Below are 20987 nucleotides of genomic sequence, written 5' to 3' on the forward strand. Positions count from 1 at the left end.
CCTCCACAAACACGCCACAGAAATCTGGGACCTCCTCGACAGCACAACCCCAGACGTAGCATTCTTCACCGAAACCTGGACCAACACCACCTCAGGACCGGACATCGCCATCGCCATCCCCCAAGGATACAAGATCTCCAGGAAGGACCGCCCCATCCACCCAGGAGGAGGAATCGCCATCGTCCACAAATCCAGCCTCCGCCTGAGCACACTCCCTGACGAGTCCACAGAACTGATGGAACACCTTCACTTCAAGATACTGGCCAGCCCCACCGCCGCCCTCCGAGGAACCCTCATCTACCGACCCCCTGGACCCCGCGGACCCTTCGCCAACTCCATTACGGACATTATCTCCCCGCAGGCCATCGCATCCACCAACTACACCCTGCTGGGAGACCTCAACTTCCACCTCGACAATCAACTGGACCCCAACACCACATCCCTCCTGGACAACCTCCACAACATTGGACTCCGCCAGATCGTGACCGAGCCCACGCACTCAGCAGGACACACCCTCGACCCCCTCTTCACTACAGGAAACTCCATCACCTTCAGCCACACCACCGAACTCCCATGGACCGACCATCGTTGCGTCCACTTCACCTTCAGAACACCCACCATCCACAGACACCAGCACCTGCTTCCACAAAGAAACTGGACCAAAATCACCGATGACCAGTTCACCTCCTCACTCAACAACTCCACCCCAACCATCGCGGAAAACGACGACCCCAACACCGCAGCCCGAACCCTGCATAGATGGATCTCGGACAGCACCAACACCATAGCCCCCCTCAAGAAAAACAACAATACCCATGCCAAGAAAGCCAGATGGTTTACCACCGAACTTCGAGAGTCCAGGCGCACATGCCGCCGCCTCGAAAAGGCCTGGAGAAACACCAAATCCACAGAAGCCCACAACAACTTCAGAGCCGCCACCAACGCCCACCATCAACTCATCAGAGAAACGAGGAAAAAAGCGATTGAAGACAGAATCTCCACCCACGCACACAACAGCAAGGAACTCTTCAGCATCATCAAGGAGTTCGCCCAACCCACCAGCGAGTCTACCGACATCCCTCCCTCACAAGACCTCTGCGACAAACTCAGCATCTTTTTCCACCACAAAATCAAGAGCATCTACGACAACTTCGACGAAGACAACCAACACACTGAACCCTCACCAACCACCCCCGACACCCGGAAACCAGTGATTAATGACTGGACAGCCCTCACCACCGAAGACACACTGAAGACAATGAAGTCAATCCACTCAGGGGCCCCCACGGACCCCTGCCCCCACCACATCTTCAACAGAGCCGCCAACACCATCGCACCCATGCTCCGCCAAACCATCAACTGCTCCCTGGCGACCGCCTCATTCCCCGACGACTGGAAACACGCCGAGGTCAACCCCCTCCTAAAGAAACCCTCAGCGGACCCCACCGACCTCAAAAACTACAGACCCATCTCCCTGCTCCCGTTCCCAGCGAAAGTCATCAAGAAAGCCATCAACAGCCAACTCGCCACATTCATTGAAGAACACAACATCCTCGACTCCTCCCAATCCGGCTTCAGAAAAAACCACAGTACGGAAACCGCCCTCCTCGCTGCAACAGACGACATCCGCACCTTACTGGACAAAGGAGAAACAGTAGCCCTCATCCTCCTCGACCTATCAGCGGCGTTCGACACAGTCTCCCACCGCACCCTAATACGCAGACTCTATGATGCAGGAATCCAGGACAAGGCCCTCGACTGGATCTGCTCCTTCCTCTCCAGCAGGACGCAGCGTGTCAGACTCCCCCCTTTCCTCTCGGATCCCACACCTATCACCTGCGGAGTCCCCCAGGGCTCCTCCCTCAGCCCGACGCTCTTCAACGTCTACATGGCTCCACTTGCCCCCATCGTCAGAACCTACGGACTCAACATCGTGTCATATGCAGACGACACCCAGCTCATCCTCTCCCTATCCAACCGCCAGACGCAACTTTCGAGAAGGCATGGAAGCCGTCGCCAAATGGATGAAAAACAGCTGCCTACAACTAATCACCAACAAAACAGAAGTACTCATCATGGGCACAAACCCCGACGCCTGGAGTGACACCTGGTGGCCCACCGCCCTCGGAAACCCGCCAACCCCCACAGACCACGCACGCAACCTGGGAATCATCCTGGACTCCGAGCTCAAAATGGACCGCCAGATCAACTCTGTCTCATCTTCCTGCTTCCACACCCTCCGCCTCCTTCGTAAGACCTTCAAATGGATCCCCCTCGAACACCGAAAGACAGTCACTCACGCCCTGGTCACCAGCAGACTCGACTACGGCAACGCACTCTACGCCGGAATAAACAAAAACCTCATCCGCAAGCTACAGAACATCCAGAACGCCGCCGCAAGACTGGTCCTCAACCTGCCAAAACACTGCCACATCTCCCAGCACCTACGCACACTCCACTGGCTCCCCGTCGAGGCGAGAATCACCTTTAAGATGCTCACCCACGCACACAAGGCCCTCCACGGCACCGGACCAGCATACCTGAACAGTCGACTCAAATTCCACGCACCCCAAAGGACCCTATGATCAGCCCAGCTTTCCTACGCTGTGGTCCCCCGCACCAGAAAGACCAGATCGGGAGGCCGCTCCTTCTCCTTCCTCGCGGCCAAAGCATGGAACGCCCTTCCGCTCCACCTCAGACAGACAACATCGCTCCCCATCTTCGCAAGAAACCTCAAAACCTGGCTCTTCGACAGACCCCCTCCTTGATGGAATGGAACCTGCACCCCCCCCAACCCCCCCCCCCACCCCTAGCGCCTTGAGACCCTTACGGGTGAGTAGTCGCGCTTTAACAAACTCCTGATTGATTGATTGATTGAGTCAGGCTGTCATGGACTCTGGGTTCCGAACGAGAACACAGGCTTCCATCGAATAAAGGGGTGCCTGGGGAAAATCGTGCACCCTGTGGCAGGCACCCCAATTCTGCTTGCCACAGTGTTCATGGTCTGAAAGGGGGGTCCCTTGGGTGCACCCACTGTACCGATTTGAAAGGCCCCGGGTAAAGGGGGGCCTGCTACAGGCCCCTAAAGACAGATTCCGACAGCAGGTACATTTCAGGCAAACCGATTTAGATTGGTTGTACAAATCGGTCAGCGTAATCGGTCGCTCGGAAACCGTGTCCAAGGAGCTGTACTATTCGGCTCCAAAATGTTCGACCTGTCCGAATGTCTTTCAGAACTGATTTGGTCAGCTTAACGGTTTACAGGCAACGTAATCAGTCTTTGGGAAATGTGTAAGATTTGGTCGGAAACAAGGGCTCTGAATCAGATTCGGCAAACGCGAATCCGATTCGGAGCCCTTCCGAAAGGCATCGTAATCGGCCCCTATGCGTAAAATTCAGCATGTTTCAGACCTACGTCAAGGTGGTCATATGTTCCAGGGCTATCATCAAAACTCAGAAATTATGCCCAGGAGTAAGTTCTTAATATATCAGTCAAACCTAACTAAATTTGATCAGGACTAAACACAAACCTGCAACATATCTCTGGCATGCAAAAAGGACAATAGTGCCCCATCAATTAACTTTATTTGATCTTAAAGGATCCAATCATAAAAGTAAGGTGCGTCATAAAAAACATATTCAATAATACATTACAATTACAATAAGTTTAAAAACAGATAAATACAAATAAAAGCTATAGGCAAGAACTGAAGCTAAACTCCCCCTGTTAATACATACTAGATTCATCCAATTCATAATATATTGTGCAAAAACGCCAAGTCCAATTAAAATAAAATTACATGGCAGTCAATCTCCTAGTTGTTAAAGCCATTCATAAGGAGGATGCAAGAGAAAAGCATACATAAGGTTCAGGGAGCATTTGTAGAAAAGTCAGAGCTGGGCGGCATTGTTTGAAGTTATATTTCCGCAATAGGGGAAAGATATAGTTTTTACGTTCGTACATGTAAAATTTAACGTGCAAATTTGATTGAAGGGATGTACCATAGCATGGACAAACTGGCAGTTGATTAATTGAATACACATCCACAGGAAAACCCAGCATACACAGGATAAGATTAAACCTGAATAGCACCAGTACATATCGATGTGGATATTTGTCACAAAAACCAGGTATGAATTTGCTTCATCAGGAATACCAGGAAGCCCCAAGTATATATGCTACCATGATTTTGATACAATTTTGTGCATATCTTTTGTTTTCCTTGTGCAAACTGTAGCAAGATTTAATTTCAGCTTTAGAAATTGACTGACAATCGAGTGGATCACTATAAAGGGATTCAAGGCCCAATATTGACAGTGATTCTTTAACATATTGAAGCCATGGTACCTTATGGGCCTGCTCATGGGTTAAATAATCTCTAATGATATTTTGAGTTAATCGGACCATGTCCCACTGCCAAATTGAATGCCATAGTAAAACCGGGGTGAGGGATATCAAATCTGAAATATAAGGAACATTCAATTCTTGATGCATTTTAAAATGTAAACAGCTTTTGGGCAGGGATAATACTTTCTTATAAAAACCATCTTCTAACTACTATAGTGCATCAGCCTTCATTATTCCCCAAATTCCAGCACCAAGGGTAGCTGGTGCAATAACTTTTAGCAGAATATATCTTTTTGGATGGTTCCAGTGGCTTAGTACCTAATTTTTTCATGAAGGAAAATATGGCCATGATGCTCTTTTCTAGTGCATTACATTTATTCATTATCATATTTGACCATGTTCCCGAGCTATTAAACAGAACACCCAAATATAAAACAAATCTTTGTGAGTTCAACCCTACGGGAAGCAATATAAAAGGAGGGTGATCTTCTTGGTCGTTTCCTGTGATTAGAATGTAGGTTTTAGCTTTGTTAACCTAGAGGTCCAACAAAGCCATATAGAACACATATTTATCAATGAGCCTTTACAACGCTTAACCAGTCCTAGCTATCAATACGGCGTCATCTGCATATCGCAATATGGGAATGCGTTTTTTATTTAACAAGGGGACATCAGTTACAGATTGGTCTACTGCTGATTCTACATTGTTAGTATAAAGTGAAAACAAAAAGGGGTCAGGACACACCTCTAAGAATAGGGAATGACCCTATACATTCCCCCTGGCTGCCGAATCTGACACACGCAGAGAATTGGTAATATAATTGGCGAATAAAAATATTATGTTTTCATCCACACCCATGTCCTTCATGATAGTGCCCTTTTTCTATTGGGTTCCCTTCTTGGGTCCTGTAAGAACCAAATCCAAATGGATGGATAACAGCAAAAGAAGGTGAAATTCTGACTATCCAAAATATACAAACAACATGTGCCGGTCCGGGGTAACCTATTGTCTCAGGGATAGGTTTCAGAATTTGTTGACTGGTTTCTATGCCCACTCGCAACAAAAATGCAGTCTTATATGAAGGACACTAAACACTTATTCAATATTCTTGGACACATTAACTCTGACCCTGAACAACAGCTACTCATAACCCTGGATGTGGAACCATTATATCCCAGCATAACCCAAGAGGAGAGCATTGTGATTATTGAGGATTTACTGTCAGAGGGTGATTGGCCATTAAAAGCTCCAATCCACTGGCTCACGAGTCTGAAAATGCTGGCTTTATTGAAAAACGTTATTATTTATGAAGGCACTACCTCTCTACTGCAACATGGAACATTGATAAGTAGTACCTTTGCTTCCAGTATAGCATGTTTATATCTTCATCTTTTTGAGTAATAACACATGTGGAATAATAACCCATACAAGATATGTGATTATTTGGATTTGTTATATCGATGACATCCTTGTGATTTGGCTTGGCATGGCAACAATGAAAAAGCAGAGGAGTTACTTATTTGGCTTAACACATGGTACCCATTTCTAAAATTCACAATGGCATAAATCAAAACCATCTATCTTTTCTGGATGTCACAATAACTGCAACAGGAGGAAAATGAAGAACAATTATGTATACAGAACCCACTGAGAGAAACAGTAGCCTGGATTTTGAAAGTGCACACCCATAGTCCCTTAGGGAGAATTTACCCATAGAACAATTTCTCAGATTTTGTGGATATTGTTCTGATCTCAGACACTATAGAACAGAGGCAAACACTCTAAGACATTTGTGGTTCAAAATTATCCCAAAAAGATCATAGACAGGGCTAACATAGGTGCACGTAAGAATCACAGAGAAGAACTGTTGGAAGATAAGCAATGCCAGCCCAGACACAGTTGACTTGTGTATCCACTTACAACAACAGATAGTGAAAAAAGGGGGACCCCCTCTAGGAGTTGCTTTCAGGTCAGGGAGTGGAGGGGAAGAAAATAACAAGACAACTGAAAAACGCTCCCTCTTGACCTATAAATACTTTTGTAGTAGGAATTATATCTCAAACACAGGGCATACACCAACAATATCTACACCAAATGTAAATTTTTCTCATTTTATTTCATTTTTCAGTAAAAAAAAATTCTTTTATCTTTTTATCATCATTTTACAAATATAACACTTATAAAAATATGTACATTCCACACAGAGGCTTCGGAAGAATATTTTTCACCACAATGAAACTATGCAAATATATCTTTAGTTATTCAAATTCATATGAACACTTAAATCAATAAATAATGCACAAAACAGGTAAAGAGCCGCACACACACAACACATACATTCTTCCTAAACATCCATTCCATCACAAAAACAAACACAGAAAGTATCCTATAGCATTGAGTCTGATGTCCAATTAGTGACCAAAGTCATTAGATTTAATAAAGGGGAGATGGTCGACGCGTTTCGGTGGAAAGAACAGGAGTACGGACCACCTTCTTCAGGACCAGTCAGATACAGTGCGATATAGGAACTCTAAACCTGGAGTGCGGATCTTTCTGAGAGACAAACGTGGATGTAGTGGTACTTCTACAGGACTGTAATGCCCTGTCACATGATCTGTTGTTTTACCAAAAGTGATTGAACCAGATTTCTATTACTTATTGTTGGAATGATTAGGCCAGCTGTGTGCTGAAAGCTGTAAGATGTGTAAGAAGTCAGAATCAGGCAGGTGGCGACCGAGTGCAATCTCTAAATTTAACTTGTTCTTCATAAAGGTGTGGAGGGGACGCCACCTTTTTAAATATTTTTTCCGGGGCTATTCGAATGTCACAATCGTCTCTGAAGTGCGATGTATCTTTAAAATGCCCATGCGTTTTGAAGTATCCGAGATTTCTAATCCCCTTCACAAGCGGCCACCGCCATCGTCCTCAGGTTGTTTGATACTACAATAACAACTCACACTTAGTCAAAAGATCATCAGAAAACATCCGCAATAGTAATAAACAACACTATGAAAAAACATTGTTCTCCTTCAAAAGTAATACAAGTCAAAGAGACATACTTGTCCACACAAGAAAAAGAAACAGGATAATAAGGTACAACATACCTTATGGAATCTCCAAAAGTTTTGGGTCACTTTCCTCATGGTCCTCAGTGTGCCGCTTCACACCACCTACAAATTCCATACATATCGGCCTAAACGCCCCACGTGAAGAGAGGAGCCATACTAATTTTAATTCTACAAATATGGTGTACTTCTTGGTTTGCCACTGCAACTAAACATACATAGGCATGTCTTAGAGAAAAGTGAAGATTCGCGTAGACAAACATTGCAGCAACATTCGGTGCCATCTCACTACAACTCGCCTTACTACACTTATGTTGCAGAAAACTACTCAGAGAATGACCTTTACCGGACAGTCATTGAAAAGATTAATACAAACCTAAACATGACCAAAGTACTACTAAAGCAAGAGGAACAGTGGGTATATAGACTACGCACCCACCTTACAGAACTAAATGATGCGTCCCAGAGTACCAACTCAACTCCTTATAACATACCCATATCAACACTCATCCACTAGGCAATAAAATATCCTTGGCTTAGTGGTTTTCATATATCCATCCTTAACCATTGATACCACAATAGAAATTATTCACAATAGGTATAATTGCATAGCAATATTTGCTATGGGACATAATTCCATGTGGCCCCGTTTATATCCACTGTAACATGACCTGGGTGGTTTGTCTCTGCCCAAAAACAATCTTCTTATCAAAAAGTAAACATAAAAACTACTGATTCCTGCTTTGTCACATATACATAATAAAATGTTGTTGGTACTACAATTAAGGGCAAATACACAGGATTATCTTTTCAAGTACTGATATATCCTCTGACTTACCAATATGCTGGAGCCATACACACTCGAGGTATGTGCCAGCCCCAGATACCACAGTTCTCATAGGGCTGAGCAATGCTAACACACACACTGATGCACTGACACATTGGCAGTCAGAAGTCATGACATTTGAAATATGGAACAATAGAGCTACAAGATATAACCCAGTTCCACACAGCACCAGGTACCACCGGGGAGATGAAATGTGGACCGAGTAGGTGTGAAAGAAGACAGGATACACTGGGCGAAGTAAGTGACCCCTTGTGCTTTAAGCATACCTGGCACTAGTGGGAAGTTAATTGCTCATTCAAATGATCTCATTAATTTCACTCTCCTTCTTCACACCTCATTTGCCAGACATTGTGACTATACCTGTCACATGCTGTGTGAATACAGGGACATGTCCTGCACTCCTCCCATGTAGCCTAGTGGCTATATATAAGAGGGCAGGTAATATCCTCTTGTCGACGATTTCAGTCATCACACATTGCTCTGTCTGCATGTACTCCAAGCATGTATCATAACATATTGATACGTTATGTTGTGAAGCATGTGCTTAGTCTTGAGTAATATGCACATTGACCAATATGAATATTTTTTCCACAAATGTTCTGTTGTGCCCACCGATTTGAAGGAAAGGCATTGAGAGTGCACCACAATCATGCATGTAAAGCTTGGAACTACAGAAACATAAACAAACTATGTGTTGTTTCTGTCTTATGTCTTAACAGGAAATATAAAGGGAACCTGACCTGAACAAGGGCACTATTGTCCTTTTTGCATGCCAGATATACGTTGCATGTTTGTGTTTTTTCCTGAACAAATTTAACTAGGTTTGACTGATATAATGAGAAAATACTCCAGGCATAATTTCCGAGTCCTGATGACAGCCCTGGGCCCTATGGCCACCTTAACATACATGTGAAACATGTTAACGTTAACACATAGGGTGCAGAACCATTATCTCCATGGACACCCCCATTATTATTTTAATCATACCAGAAACATCAAGAATAAAAGGGATACCTTGGTGTTTCAAGGTATTTTTATCTTAAGACCCAGGCAGAAAACTTATCTTAAGTGCTCCGTGGAACATGCTCAAGCAATCCTCGTATTTAGGGACCAGGATGAGACCCAATGATAATGCATGATGCCACTAGGGTGTGTAAGAGTCTACCTAACAACACTATGGGCCTGATTACTATGGCGGTTAGACAAGCGTCCAACCTCCATCATTTCGGGCATGTATCTGACTGACTATATGTTGATGGTTCCACCAGCTTGATTACAATGGGATGACCAGAAAACGTCTGCAGCACAAGCCGCAATGGGAAAAGGCATTCTGCAAACATCCATACACCGTGTGCCAGGCACCATGTGGTGCCTGGCAGCACTATGTGGGGACTGGCACACTGTGCATGAATGCTTGGGTGTGTACCACATGTGCTCCCCTGGGTTCATAGTGGAAGCCCACGGGTTCGAGGGCCCTGCTAGGGACCCCAAAGTACCAGTATGGCTACCTTTTTATGGCTTTCGGACCACCATGAAAAGGCAGTCGGAGAGGGCCATTGTACTTCCTATGGTGGTGCCTCCATAGGCACTGCCCCCATTGTAGGGATTAGGGTCAGACCGGCACTTCGAAAGACTCCTTGAGTCTTTTGGAGGCGTCCGCCATTCCCTCCGCCTGCTGTGGTCCAACCAACGACATCGTAATGCAGCAGTCGGACCTCCATGCTGAATGTCAGATGGAACGCCACTGGCGGCCTGTTCATGGCTGTCCCACCAACATCATAATTGGGCCCTATGTGTACAAATGATGTGTGTGTAGCTTCACTTCATGTTTGCTGTCCAAATGTAATTCTTTCTGTCAACCATTGAGTCTCAGGTGTGTGACTTATTTGAGGCATGCAAATTCTAGTGCATGACTTCACATGTCTTCCTATACACATATCTTCCTAGGCTACAATATTTGCAATAGAAGTCACTGTAGAAATCACTGCTACTGTAGTCACATTTTCTATGTAAGTACATGCTACCTCATTTATGTTAGATACATTCTAAGGAGCAGAGAGTCAGAGTCAGAGTCAATTGCACTTTATTCGATTATTTTTAAATCATAAAAGTATGCTATACATTCATTTTTGATCAAACACAATTTTTTTAATAAAAAGATTAATAAAAAGTTATTAAAAGCAGGGATTCAATATATACACGTCTTCAGCGGTGATCAAGGTAACTATACAACGAAATTATTTACAATTCCATAATTTTTAGGACCACTGTGAATTGTGCAAATCTTCCAAAATTTTACAAAATTTTATACATTGAAATTGCTACAGATCTATTTACAGTACTATTTACAATCCTTCTATATCCATTTTACATCCAGGGGAAGTGTGCAAACCTTGCGAGATTCATAAAGTAGTTTTTGCTAAAGGTCAGGTATTGAAAAACTAGTTGCCTAGAAATATTTCGATCAATCGTCAATTTCCATATTATAGGGCACAAGTTGGCCGAACTCTCTTTTGCCTGGACCGAATTGACATTATCAGGAAATTGGCTACCCCATACATTACTAGTGGTGACTCCATTAGCTGCAGGAACAATAAAGCCGGTTTAACTTGCATAAACTCTTGATCTTTCAGTATTGGCTTGATAAACTTCTCCCTGCCACTCTTAAAGAAGGGACAAAAGAACACAAAATGCAATAAGTCCTGGTCAGAAAAATCATCACATTTGCAGGGAGCATTCTCGTGAGGCTTACACCACTTATCATATTCACCCAGCAGAAAGTGAGCTTGATTAAAGCGAAATTTTGTAAGGAGCCACCGATGGTATGGTTTATTAACTATCGTCAAGTATGGTTGAATAGATAACGATGTAATCATCATATAGTGAGACCTTACAGTTGGCTTCATTATTTCGCTTAACTCTCTTTCTGCTTCCCTATTCTTTATAAAGTGGATCTTGACCCATTTGATGTCTTCTCTTATTAGGCCTTCAGGTTTTGTATATAGATCAGGGCGGCCCAAATATCCTGCAGTTGTTTTGATATATGTTAGCCACCCGATCGCAGCTACATTGTCCCGCCCCATACAATCCCTAATAATCTTATGATTTAAAGTTAAGTCGGGATTAAGCCATGTTTTAATCCATGACAAGAGTGGGGCCATGGAGAGCGTGTCTTCAATATACCCCATCCCCAATTCCATATGGATTGCGAAGGCTGGAGTAGATTGGGGAAGGCCCATAAGGGATCGCAAGAATATATTCTCCGCTTTTTGTATATGAGCCATGTTTTTAAAACCCCATATCGAGGCCCCGTACCTGGCAATGGCCAGGGTTTTGGCTCTATAGAGGGACAATATAGCCTCGGCCGGTTTGCCACCCAATCGTTTTGCGAAACCCAGGATAGCGGCCGCCGATCTCTTTACTGCCACTGCTTTGCTCGAAATTTGTGGTGCCCACGTCCCTTTCTCATCAAACACCACTCCTAGGTAGGTGAAAACTTTGACTTTGGAAAGCACAGAGCCATTACAGGAGAGAGGTTTAATACTATTCTTGCGATTGCCCACTGCCATTACATGTGATTTCTCTATATTTACTAATAGATCCAGGTCTTGCATAAAAGCCCCAAAGGTATTTAATAGATGTTGTAAGCCATTTGGGGTTCTCGACAACAATACCGTATCATCGGCATATAATAGGACCGGCATCAAGGAGCCACCCATACGCGGTACATCAGTAGAGGCCGCTTCCAGGGACTTTCCTAATGAATTAATATAAAGGGAAAAAAGCATGGGGGCCAAGATGCACCCTTGGCGCACCCCCCTTCCTGATTTAAAAAATGCTGTACAATTACCCTCTTGAGACATGCGAATAGTCGCCCTCAGATCACTATGGAGTTGCGCCAAAAAATTCACAAGTGCTCGATCCAGTCCCCTTTCAAGGAGTATTGTCCACAGCTTTGACCTATTAACTAGGTCAAAGGCTGTGGACAAGTCCATGAATGCCAGGTACATCATCCCCTTTGATGCTACTGTATATTTGCTCAGAGTAAGATGTAAATTTAGGCATTGATCTTCAGTGCCTCTGCCAGATCGAAAGCCATACTGAGCCTCACACAAAATATCTTTATTAGTGGCCCAAGCTGAGATTCTTTCTAGTATAACCTTACCTAGGATTTTAAAAGAAGAATCTAACAGAGATATGGGCCTATAGCATCTTGGGTCCCCCCTTTGACCCTTCTTAAAGATGGGGATTATAATGGATTGTGACCAGGTTGTTGGGGCTCTTGTCTTATCAATACTAACTACATTAAAGACGTTAGTGAGGACCACTGACCACATACCCGAGTTTGCTTTAAACATGTCGGCTGGTACTCCGTCTGGGCCAGGGGCCTTCTGGCCCGCCGTGTCCTCAATTGCCTTCTGAACCTCCTTTATAGAAAATCCAGGTAGAATGTCATGCGTGTTAATCACAATTGGGTCTATGGGGCCTAGCTCGAGGTTACTGCCATAAATCCTTTGGAAATGATCCAACCAGTCATGTTCGGGGATATTTATCTCTAGTGGCGCATTTTCTTTCCCATTAAATAAGGGAGTGTTAACAATAGTCCAGAATTTAGCGCTATCCCTCAGAATAGCCTTCTCGTACAAGTCATCCCATGCCTGTCTTTTTATTTCATTTTTTCTCCTTAAAATATTCAAATTATACTTTTTCCTAAGCCTGACCACCTCTAGTCTATCTCGGGGTATCTTTTTCAATGCTTTATGTAATTCTCTATGGGTTTTGATGCATTCATTATCAAACCACCCCTTTACCTTTTTCTCCCTGCTTTTCGATTTGCATTTTAAATCATCCGCTACTTGGCGGCAGATGGTTTCGAATGACAAAATTATATTCCCCTCAAATTTAAGTGGTTCCCTACATATGTTAATTTCTTTACCCACTTTTAGATTTAAGGAATAAAAAAAATCCTCTGGGATGATTTTGCACCATTTAACCCGTCTCCCCTGGTCCCTAGCAGTTAAGTCTGTAGATATTTCTGCTTTGGTTATTTTATTAAATAAAAACAGGTTGTTGTTTTCTACTTCCAACACAACAGGATTATGATCACTGAATGTAGTATGAATAGCATTATAAAAAATGACATTATGTAACATGCCCCGAGAGATGAATATATAATCAATAATAGTATTGCTGTCCGTAGCACTGTAAGTTGGGACCCTTTCATTAATATCGAAGAACTCTGGTTCAAATAAATCATTCTCAAGAAGAAGTTCTTCTAGGGCAGACCCCTTTACAGAATGTTCAAAGTGTGGAAGTGGCATCATATCTGTATTTGCAATATCTCTTAACTGGCAGTTCTGTTGACATAAATGTATGTTAAAATCCCCCATCAGGGTGAAATATACAAAAGTGGTTTGACCCTCTTCATAATTACACAAAAACTCTGTCAGGGAGTTGATGTTTTCATTTACAGCTGTGCTTTGTATGGCATTATAAAAGTTAATATAAACACATTTAGAATTGTTAGACATTGTAACTTCCAAAACTAGATAGTTTTGGGATGGTGTGTTTAATACTTTTACAGTGCCCCTCACATTAACTGATATTAGAAACAGCAACCCTCTTTTATTTCGACCTGAGCTCGATGTCTGGGCAGCTAAAAAATAAGATGTATATCCATCTAACCAGAAATCACAATCCCTATCCCACGTTTCCTGTAGGGCCACCACATCATATTCTTTTAACAAATCCAACCATCTTGTATCACCCCTTTTACAGCGTAAGCCTGCGATGTTCCAGCTCATCATTTTCACAATATTACCCTTTTCATCTCCAGTAGGCAAAGTGGGTCGTAACTGGTTTAGGGTACTACCACTGACAGTCAGTCAATCGTTTTCCTCTAGATTTGATACGGCAGAAAACCTGTTAGTTAACACCAGACTACTCCTTAGTTCGCTTCCATGATTATCACAGGTTTTTGGTAACAAGCTTGTTATTTGCGTGGCCCAGGAGCTAAGACAGGGGGTATGACTGAGGGTAGCATTCCGATTAACCCTACCTGGTGGCGACTTATGTTGTACAGGTCGTGGATAAAAGAAACCTAAGGGTACCGCTCTAATCCTGTCTTCTTTTACCTCTGTAGCATCCCAAAATAACCGCAAAGCCTCATGGGTTCTATTAAAGTTAACAATCATGCAATCACCAGCAAATTTCTTGTCTGAAAACCCCACCCAGTCAACCCGTCTACCCGTCTGGATGCACTCTGAAATATTATTTGGGCCTGTACAATTCGCGTCACACCAAGTCTTGATATTGTCTAACTGTGTACCATTTGACTCAAGTTCACCCGGTTTTAATACAGGTACGTTCACCAAAACAGCAACATAAGGTGTAGCTTCCGGTGGAAGGTGAACTGGTGGTCTGTGACGCTGTCTCCTAGGCCCTGATGAGTTAGGCTCATCAATTAGAGGTGCCATAGGCTTAGCCTGGGGAAGACAGGTTTTGCTTATCAACTGTGCCCTAGATGTTGTGCTATTATCCTTTTGCCCTATTTGCACAACCCTTGGGGCCTTGAGGCGATGCGGTTGGGATCAAAGAGCCTGATGGTACAGTATTCCCCAGATCCATAGGGGACTGGGGTTGCTTATGTTGGTTAGTAGGTGACCGTGATGTTGTTTTATGTGCAGGTGCCCGGGGTTCTTTCTCATTTAATGTTATAAAATCATTAATCCTTTCACATTTTCCCAATATTTCAGCTACGCATTCCTTGCGTGTATCTATTATATCAGTGGAGATTTGTATAAGTACCCCTTCAAGCTTGTCCACAAGCACTTTCTCCACCATGTCCTTAATTGAGGATTCAAAGTCACTCAATGGATTACGTTTTTTTTGGCGAAAATGTGAGCCTTGTGCTTTCGGTTTATAGAATATCAGTTTAGTATGCTTGATAGCGTGGGGTGCAGTCTCCTGAGTACAGTTATGTATGGATTGTTGAATGTCTTGTTTACTGTTCTCTTGACCCTCTTGTCCCGAAGTATTAGCTATATCTTGTTGCCCAATATCAATAACATTTTCAATAAGTATTGCAGGTTCCAGGGGGATAGGAAGTCTGTTTACTGTGGGGGGTAGTTGGCTATCCAAAATAATCGGATCCAAACCCAGTTCGCGTTCTTTATCAGCGATTTCTTGGTTCAGTTTGCCCACTGCAGTAGTAAGATAGGTCATAATGCTAGCCGAAGCAGAGGCTTTTCGTGCAACTTTGGCTTTAACTGTGCCCCTATTAGCAGATGTTTGCAGTTTACGCTTACCCATTTTCGAAGTGTAGATCAAAGGTGGGGGGCCCGTCCCGTCCCTCGTCGTCCCCGGACGGCCACAGATGGCCACAGACGGCCCCGCCCTTGACCCGAGCTTCACCCGGGCGCTCCCGCGCGCGACTCGCGGGGCGAAAGGGCGCTGTGTGTTTTGTAGCGCCTCCGGGCGCTCTGCTGACGCGTGTCAGGCGCGCCGCCCCCGAGGTTGCTGAGGCTGCTGGGGATTGAAGGCGGGAGGGAGTCTCCCGGTGTGCCAAGCTCCTGCCGTTTCCCTCACGGCGTGTTGCAGCGCCAAGAGCCGATGCCCCTGCGCTGAGTCAGTGCGTGTAGCAGAATGTCCCCCGGGGCTCACGGGCGCTGTGTGTTTTGTAGCGCCTCCGGGCGCTCTGCTGACGCGTGTCAGGCGCGCCGCCCCCGAGGTTGCTGAGGCTGCTGGGGATTGAAGGCAGGAGGGAGTCTCCCGGTGTGCCAAGCTCCTGCCGTTTCCCTCACGGCGTGTTGCAGCGCCAAGAGCCGATGCCCCTGCGCTGAGTCAGTGCGTGTAGCAGATTTAGGCAGATCCATGTCGACATTTAAGTGGGGTTGGGGTACTGACTCCTAATTTCTAATGGCGAGTGGTACCCGATATAGTAAAAAGTAACCCAGAGAGGGTTATCACATTGGATTTTTAACTGTTTTCACAGATTCATGGCTATTAACAAGTGCCACCCTGATTTCAGGGTGTAGACCTGCTCTCCATCAAACCAACATTTATCGAGATTCTGGGGATTTCCAATGATGAAGCATGACACCTGGTAGGTGTGTGAAGACATCCCGTCAAACTTTTGTGTGTGTTTAGGAATAGACTGATAATTAGGAAATCATGTGGAATATTTGTAATATAATATAAATTCACTTAGGTGCTTTTTGTGTGACATAGTATCGGTGGGTGATCCTCAACTAACAGCTCAGATAATTGCTCTTACGGTTTAGTATAGTAGTTGCAGTAATTTCATCATCAGCAGCAAATAGTTTATTTCAGAACTGTAGAGTAAAATAATTAAAATAGTTATACACCCACAAAATAAATATTGCAGTGGCAATAATATCATATGAAACATCCTGCATGGAAGATAATAAAATGCAGCAATGCATGCTTCCACAATATCAATTGATACCGTCCATGACGTCCTGTTAAATAGGTATGTGGGCATGCATCTGTGAATCCCTAGTGAAAACATAAAAAGGCATACACACTTACCCCAAAATCATAAAGCAAAATATAGTGTGCAATTACTATGACGAAGACTATTCTTGTTATGGTCCAAATGTTTTATTGGATTTTAGAGTTATTCAAAAGGAGAAGAAAACAAAAAACATTACATCTCCAGTTATTAGGTTAGAGGAATTTCTAGAGATCAAGGTTTGACATTGTTGGCAATTGGACAATATGGACATAAAACAATAAATAATGCATACATACCATGGATTTCTGTTGAACTTACAAGAGGTATCATAGGACTGCATGGTCAGGTATGTTCAAAATTAAGGTGGAATTTCATTGACATTTAAGTAGGTGGCTAATTATTTCCCCACTTTATTTAGGTGAGATATTTTTTAGCTTTTCTGTGCTTGTATCCATAGGTGGGCATGACTACTAACAATTTTGTTGTATTTTTATTTACATTTTTTGTGGGCTGTTAAAGCTGAAGTTGTTACTAAGGGCAACAGTTCTCCTGCGGGGACCAGGGAGCCTTCATTCTGTGATACCAATTTTGCCATCAAACACTCGCCTTCCAGCGGTCTACACAGGGATGAATTTAAATTGAATCCCAAGTCCTGACACTTTCAGGCCCTTTGAATCACAGCAAGAGGGGAAGCGTTAGCACCTGCGCAAATAAAGAGTGATTTAGATTGTGTGTACATGATGGAAAGCCCTAAAACTTTGCTTATTCCTATTTGCTTGGATTCCACCTGGCTCGGGTCCGCATGATTTGTATTTTTCTGGTACCAGGAGGTCTTCTGGTGTCAGATCTGATGAGAGGGTTTGGCTGCAGAATGGGTTTAAAACCGGCGATTGTCCCATGGGTGTCTGGTCCCTCCAGATGCACAGATTGCAGCGTTGTGAAAACGTGCCCAAGCTTAAATCAAAGGCCATGTGCTTCCTGCTGAAATATGCACCTAGTTGTCTTTGATAAGATCCATCTGCTTCTGCCCTTGCTCGAGGAGCATCCATCAGAGGCGCAGCGGAAGGAACTCAGAACAGCCAGGCATGCCCAAGAAAGGCTCACAGCACATGCTGTGATGTACACATGGGATGACAAAGCTGTACTACTCAGGGTGCAGACATACTTAAAGTAGACATCCAGGGTTGATATTCGTATGGGAAGCAAATCGCTTTGAAGTAACAGTGCAGCACTGTGAATTCACAATAACATCATCATTTGAATCCGTGAGTCTGAGATAGGCTACATCGGCCCGCGTATGGCCCATGAGACTGTTAGACGGACATTACGGTCAAGATGATAACGGGAGTCAGAGGTCCCGGCCCTCCTGACGAGGAACCAAGCTCTCCGGCCATGGGACCTGGGGCCTGTGGGTTTCGCAGGCAGAAGGGGGTTCTGCAGACAGGCTTCCGCTTGCTGGCCTTTATATGCCTGGGGTCCATGCTCTACCTCTACCAGCACTTACAGGAGAGACAGTTCACAGCTCCAAGAACCTGTCCCTCAAGTTCAAGCAGCAGCAGGATACGCTCTCCGCTAAGCTGCAAGTGGTATATGAGCACCGGTCCAGGCTGGAGCAGTCCCTCCAGAAGGAGCGTGGGGAGCACAAGAAGACCAAGGAAGAATTTGTAGTATATAAATTAGAAGCTCAAGAAGCCCTGAGCAAAGAGAAGCAAGGCACCATGAACAGCTACGGCGACCTTACCTCTCAGCACAAGATCCTGAAGAGCCAGCATGAGCAAGTGAAGAAGCAGCTCCTGGACTTGCAGGTGCAGCATAACACTCTAAAGCTGGAAAACCGGTGAGCGTTGGAGAGCTACAACCAGAAATATGCACAGCTGCAGCTGGAGAATGAGAACCATATGCTGATGCTGCAGGATATGATATCGAAACTAAGGGACGAAAGTAAGCTTATTCGCAAGGTGCATCAAGAGGTCTACTCTCAACTGCTTATAGTGCAGGAGCAGCTGAATGAGCTCCACCAGGTGAAGGAAGCTTTTCAGAGGATGTCAAGCTTCAAGGAGCTGGGCACAGGCCAGGGGCACCAGCAATTTCAGTTACAGGCCCCAGCGTTCCCGAGCCTTTGAAGCTTAAGTGCAGCATATTCGCGTATAGACTGGCCTACAGGCAAATCCTCTGGAGACACTGACAGACTCTGGGAATGAAACCCCAGAAGGTGCTGCCCAGCCTGCAGAAACTCCCAGAGAAGTGTTGGTACCCCGGGCAGGGTCTCTTGAAGTTTTGCCACAGCCAGACTTGCCTCTGTGGCTAGCGATGTATAGAGATGACCATGCCCTGCGTTTCTAGAGGACTGTGAAAACCATCCAGGCTGGAGGCGAGGATCAGAAGCTTGAGGAGGGCACACCTGGGACTAGAAGGAAGGCTTGTGAGTCTCTGGCAGTGCTGGTGCTACAGGAAAATTCAGTGCAGAAGATGGAGCAGGCCTTCAGGCCCCTCGGTGTTCAAGTACAAAGCTGCTGAAAGAATTATAGACTATAAACTTCACCATGAGAAACTGCACCATCTACTATGATGAATTTGGGATCATGAATATTGGATATGACCTGGACAAGAATGCTATGCCTTTCCGCACTGTTGACGAGTACACAGGAAATCTGACCCTTGATGCTGATCAGATTCAGTGGCACACGAAGAGCCAGCTAACAATCTTTGATAGCCCTATACTCCAGTGTGTGTGAAAGAGACAGTGACTGTGCATGCTCTCAATCGAAGGGGCCAAATTAGTAATTTAATGAATATTGGATTTCACTCCATTCATGCAAGCCAGATACTGGAAGCAATATTACTCTCTCCCTTGCTGAAGAATGTAGTGGAAATCTCTTATTCCCGGCCAACCAGAAGAGACTAATGGAAGCCAGGCTACTCTTCTCCATTCAAAGAGAATCCACTTACTGTCAGCCAGCAGAGTGTAGTGGAAACTACTCTCCCTCACTCAGTGGAGCAAAATGGAAACAATTCCAACCACTTCCACCTGAGAGAGAGTATTGGGTGCTCTTTTATTCTCCCCTTCCCAGCAGAGAGTAATGGAAGTCATTGCACACTTTTCCACTCAGAAGAGAGCCGTGGAAACCACCCTACTCTTCCCGCTCAGAAGAGAGGAGTAGAATCTTCCTACTCACTCCAGCCAAGACATACTAATGAAAGCCAACCACCTCTCTACCCAGAAGAGAACAGTGGCAGCCATGTCACCTTCTCCACCCAGCCATTATACACTCTCCTTTTATTACCATGGTAGTGCCAAGGGGCTTCAAATATCCTTTGACCCTCAGAGGCACCTGTAATGCCCTTTAATTTCACGGGAAACAGTGCTGGAGTGGTATGATCAGAAACATCCCTTCTGAAGTTCTGGCCTGTTAGAACATCTAGCCATTTCCTCATTGCCTTAACCTGACATGGGCTACATAATGAAGACCTCATTACATTTGCTGACTAATGATGCACCATTGGTTGTTAACCACTTGCAGGGAAGAATACTAAAATGAGGTTTAAGGTCAATTCTCACAGGAACCTCACTGTTTCAGGTTCTAGGCCATAGAGGGTCCTGCAGACTTTTTGCCCACTAGTTTTTTTAATTTAGTTTAGCACTTTCTTGAGAAAGGTCCCTCTGCTACCCTTTGTTTTACATTTTTTTGTCATGATGCCTCTCAGTACAGTGGTACCCTACACCTCCGCTATAGTTTTTACATACTAATTCTTTGTTACTTACCTTCCTGATGGCTATTCCTTCCAATGTTCAGAGATGGCCGCTGGGTTGATGATCATCTCTAAATCTGAGGGACATGACGGAGGTAATGCTCTCCGCCACATGTCAAATAGAGTACCATCTTCCAAATGCTAAATCAGTCCTCTATGAAGAATAATTATACATGAACTCAGTTTATGGAATCCCACACATCCAGTGATCCTGATACGGTGTAATAAAACATCAGAAATATTGGTAACAAAAAAAGCCGAAGGGTCTTTAAATTGTATAAATACTTTTTCTTGGGATTTTACATGAGCAGCCATTTTATCTACAGAGATTTTGATTTCTTTACTTTTCGTTGCCATATGACTTTTCACTTGACCTCTAAAAAAACATTTCAAGGTGTCCCAAAGAGTGACAGAGGAAGAGACCGAAGATGTGTTGTCATGTAGGAACAGCACTAACTCTTTGTGCATTTTCTGCCCATCTGATTTGTCTTCAAGTACTT

At 44.3% G+C, this 20987-nt stretch overlaps 1 pseudogene; it reads left to right on the forward strand.

The window, feature by feature from the left end:
• The first annotated feature begins 18129 nt into the window (after positions 1 to 18129).
• On the forward strand, positions 18130 to 19254 carry LOC144773861 (Golgi integral membrane protein 4-like; annotated as a pseudogene).
• The last annotated feature ends 1733 nt before the right edge of the window (positions 19255 to 20987 follow it).

The sequence above is a fragment of the Lissotriton helveticus genome, chromosome 8 (assembly GCF_964261635.1).
Source record: "Lissotriton helveticus chromosome 8, aLisHel1.1, whole genome shotgun sequence".
Lineage (NCBI taxonomy): Eukaryota > Metazoa > Chordata > Amphibia > Caudata > Salamandridae > Lissotriton > Lissotriton helveticus.